Raw genomic sequence first — 4,985 nt, 5'->3', positions numbered from 1 at the left:
GGGCGGGGGGGGGGCGGGCCCCCCGCCACTGAAAACAGAGACGGGGCTGAACCCAGAGCCAAATTCCTCCCCAGATCCATCCCGGCTCTCCGACGCACGCTGATGTACGAGTGTAGCACAGGGAAGCTTTTAAATCAAGGCGCCTTTCCAAATCAAACAGTTTATTTCTCACATCTGTCCACAAAGTTCATGATTCGTGCCTCTTATCTGGGGGACACTTAGCCACCACATTTATAGCCTGGTTTCCTAAGAAAGTGAAACATATGGGCTCATGTAGCTCACCTTGTAAATCTCCCTGCCAGTTGCTGGGCCTTCTGCCCCCTGTACATTTTTGGACCTGTTGGCCAGCCAAATTTCAATCAGGGAAGGTGGAAATGCTCAGACAGTTTATAGGCAACACTGTCCCATGTAAAAGCAGGCTGCTGCTAAAAGGCATGGTCCCACTCTCCCCTGGCTGTGTGTTCCCTTGCTTGCTGATCTGGTTGGAAATAACCCTAAAAAATCCCAAAACACAACCCAACAAAAAAAAAAAGCAACAATAATCCATCATCATTTCTGCCTGATGAATAAGATGAACTGAATTCCCTTTCCAGCTACCTGGTCTGACAAAGAGGGAGGAGAAAGAAAGCACCGAGGACATGGTGGAGGGTGGAGAATGGCACCCTCCAGTCCATCAACCCTACACAACTGTTCCCCATGGTTTCTTGACCTGTCAACTCACCTGGGGCACAGCACCCAGCCACCAGCACAGCTCATGAGGAGCTGCTTAAACAGCAGTATAAGATGCTTTGGTGTAAGTGTATGATAGGGAATGCTGCTTAGATTAATTACCCCCAGCTTGTTGTATCCTGTAACCCAAGGGAGGAGGAAGCACTGAAGTCCTCTGCCTGAGTAACCATGTTCATCCACTCAGCACAGAGCTGTTCACCTGAGGGTTTTCGTTCACCATGAGACCTCACTCCTACAGGCCCTCAAACACCATTTTCCAACCCTTTATATCCAAAAGCCAAAAAACATGCCTTGTTTGAGACACTCGGCAAAAGTCATCCCCAGGGTGACCCTTTGCTGCAGCCAGAGGACCTCCACCGGTGACAAGCAGTCCTGCCCAGCTGGGACCGTTTCCCAGAGTGTAGACCGATATGCGGTCAGTGGAGTTCATCTGAATCCAACCTGCTACCTGCAGGATTGCATGTAGGAGTAGAGAGGACAGTCAGGCAAGCTAAGGGGGAAGCCAGAACAGCAGAAGAAATGAGAAGGTGAAGTCTACCATCTCTTAAGAGATGCAGGCCGGTGAGAATTTAAATCAGATTAGTTGTCCACTCTGAAAAGACGTTAAGTTATTGCCCGCATGGGAAAAAGCCAAATGAAGAGGAGAATTTTTATGGGAAAGGCTTGGTTAAGCCTTTAACTCCAGCTACCTGTACCAGACAGAACTTAGATGGCTACAAAAATACGGGTTCTTCAGTACTACCCCAGCAGACCTATACCAGCTCCTAAGGGAGACACAGAAACCATCCAGGCATCATGGGAGGTATATTTTGGGTCTTTGGAGGTACACTTTGTGTCTTTGCAGTCATACGGACAGCTACGATAGAGCCCTACCCTCATGCCTGGTCAGTCTGTCAACCAGCACAAGCCTCATGAATCACTGGAGATGTTAGTTGATCAAAGCATGGCATGAACGTCCGCCTTGCTGGAATTTGTTTGCTGTTCCCAGGCAACAGGCCAGTGTTTGTCTGGCAGAGAGCGCCAGACGGAGACTAAATCCTCCGCTCCTGCCCTAAAAACGCCATTGTAAATGGAGCTGTGTAATCAGGAGCAGAACGGTGGTCAGATGGGCTCCTGCTTCGGGAAGCTGAGATCTCATAGCCTTGGGCAAGCCCTTTAGATCCAGGTTGTCCCTTACCTCCCTAGCAATCCCATGCAAACCAAAGCAACCCCCTGCACGCAGGGCTCTCCCTTCACCCCCCGTGCAGGAGAAAGGGGGTCGTGTTCAGCCCACTCACGTGGCTGCTCCTCCACCTCCTGTGGAGTGAAAGATACCATCGCCCTGCCACAGCCCAGCTCCAGCGGCGTGCTAGGAAGCGAAAGCGGGTCTGGATTTGGAGGCTGTATCTATACAAATAAATCAAATCATGTGAGGCTCAGGCTCAGGCATTAGCAGATACCCACCCATGCTATCAGCAAACTAACGCTTCCCCAAGCTATTCCTTGGCACAGTTTGGAGGTGGGCACATGCCAGCGACCATTCGCAGCAGACATCTGGATGTGGCCGTGCAGCTGGCGGGGAGAGCTTAGATGTGCAGACACAAGCTGTGCTGTGGCCGTTTGCCATAGGGCAAAGAACATCATTTTGCAAAAAAATTGAGAGAAATGAGGGATTTGCAGATACAGACCATATAAAATGAAATCTTTTTCTGCCCAGAGAGCAAATAAGCTGCAGCAGGCTATGAGACCAGGAGCATAGTGGGTTTCACAGGTGGAGTGGAGCATGGTGCAGGACAAGACCAGCATGAAGTCTAGCTGCCAATGTAATGTGATGTGGTTCACACACCAGGGACCTTAGACGTGTTTGATATGTCCAGGGTATTGGCCCTGACCTCCAGCTGCCACAACAGAAGGACACATAGATCTGGTGTGACAGCTACCAGCCCAGCATGGGTGTCTCAGGTACCCCAGAGCATCCCAAACGCTAACAGATACCTGTTTAGGTGACTGACACGAGTGCCAGATCTCCATGAACTTCAGTGAGCATTTAGACGTCTCATGAGTCTGAAGACCTACGTGTTTTAAGGGATGCGTATGGCCTACCAGATGCCGGTAGGCCTGAACATGCATAGGGGTTTGGGATTATCCGCAAACATCTCCCCTGGGCTCATGGGGGACCTGGGGAGCGGGCAGGAGGCACGACAGAGTTGAGTCCAGAAGCATCTCTTGCAGAGCAGGACTGGCATTGAGCTGTTTAGGGGGGATATGGCAGAAGTCCAGAGGATCAGGAAAGCCTGCTGAAACATGCTGAGGGTGAATGGGGTCTGACTGTACACGGTCTCGTCATTCACAAGAACTATTGGGAAAATGGTGGGAGCCACGTTTAAAACAAACAAACAAAAATGTTCCTTTATGTAACCAGTTGCAGACCTATGAAACTCCTCGTCGAAGGATATCGCCGTGTAAAACTTCTCTCCCCAGACCAGAAAATAGCCTGAAAGCAGGCGAAAAGTTGAGATAAATACCACAGGCGTGCTGTGCTTAATCTAATTCAGACCTCCTCATATGGCCGCTGTTACAGGCAGGAGGTGGATGGTCCCGCAGGCTGGGTGGGGATGGTTGTATTGCAGTCTGTAATGAAAGCTTGCCCACGGCCATGGGGGGAGGTTCTGGGCCAGAGCTGAGCCCAGAGCTGAGCTCACGGTCATTTCTTCCCAGGCTGAACTGCAGGGCAGTATCTGCACTTGCTTGGCTTGGATTTTGGTAAAAAGTCACCGGTGGGATGGGGAGGCGGAGGCGGCATCACAAGCTGGCAAGGGTTCAGTTGCCAAAGGACTTGCTCCTGCTGGCGTAAATTTATCCCAGGCTGCATTTTAAAAATTGGGCTGCTCAGGTCCTGGACCGAAGGCAGATGGAGTCAGTGGAGACATGCCTCCTGTTTGGGGCCATGGGGCGGATGCGGATCGACTTGACTCCTCCCCAGGCTCAAAACCTCTGAGGCACCCGGGAGCTAATTTCTGTGCGGCATGTTGCTGAGCACAGATCAGCCTTTGTGCATGGTGGACTCTGAAAAAAAACATCTGGCGGCAGGTTGGGGAGCGGGAAAGGGCGGGAGGCTGATGGACCAGCCCCAGTAGGCTCGCCAGAGGCTGAGGCCAACACGGCGTAGGGACCACGCAGGAGGGAGCAAGCCCAGCTGCTGTCCGAGCAATCGCCCAGGGGACAGAGACTTCCTGCCCCCGATTTCTTGGGGAAATCTGGTTTATGTTGGTATTGTCTGGTTTTGGCTCTCTTTCCCAAGGCACGTTCTGCAACTCGACCTATGCACTGCAGCTGCAGAGCAGGGATTTGCGGTGGTGTGGAGGACACATCCTGGCCACCTTTCTGCCTGCCCCTGTGGAGCCTGCAGCATTCGAACAGCTCCAGACACAGCTCATCCGCTGAGATGGTGCTGCTCCCACCAAGGGAGAGCAGCTGAGCTAGAGATAAAAGATGGCATTTTGCCATCCATCACTGGGAACACCGTGGCCACGTGGTACTCTGGCTCTGCGCTAAACCTCCTCTCTAGAGTGCGTTAAGCCGTCTGCACACACATGTTCAGACACGTCAGGTCACATACTCGGAGCGGGACGCTCATGTGAGCATCCAGACGCTCCTCCCTGCTCAGGTTGTAGCTCAAGAGCTGCAATCTCATTTCTGTTAGATAAACCCTGCCCCAGCCCCGCTGCACCACCTCTCACATTGGAGATGCCGATCCTCAGAGGCACATGGTGGGTTATGGTCTTCCACCCACTGCACCAAGCAGTACCACCAGATATGCAAAGCACCAACACTTCTAGAGAGGCTCTACACACATCCTTGCAACCATTCCTCCCGCAGAGAGGGTTACAGACCCGTTTTCTTTCCCCAGGTTGTGTGTGGCCAGTTTGCACGACACCCTGTTTAAATGCTCGGTGTCCCGTGATCCAAAGTCCGGCTGGTGAAGGGCCCCTTATCTGCACTGTTTGATGAAGGTGATCCGTGTTCTGTTCAAGCAGCCTGAAGGCCATTGGGTTTGTATTTTCCAGCACTACCTGGCATCCAGCCTGCAAATAAAAAGCCATCAAGGTGACTCATTAAGGGAAAATGGAAGACTTGGTGATGCCCTCCGCTGCGTCGTTGCTGTAAAAAGAAACCTTTATAAAGTTTTTACTTCCTCTTCCTCTATTTGTTGTTGGTTGGGGGAGATTTCTGCTTGTTATTTGCTTTGTGTCGGTTTCCAAACTTGAAACTCGGGT

The sequence above is a fragment of the Aptenodytes forsteri genome, unplaced genomic scaffold (genome assembly GCF_000699145.1).
Source record: "Aptenodytes forsteri isolate BGI_AS27 unplaced genomic scaffold, ASM69914v1 Scaffold57, whole genome shotgun sequence".
NCBI classification, from domain to species: Eukaryota; Metazoa; Chordata; class Aves; order Sphenisciformes; family Spheniscidae; genus Aptenodytes; species Aptenodytes forsteri.
The sequence above is the reverse complement of the archived record's forward strand: the minus strand, read 5'-3'. Positions refer to the sequence as shown.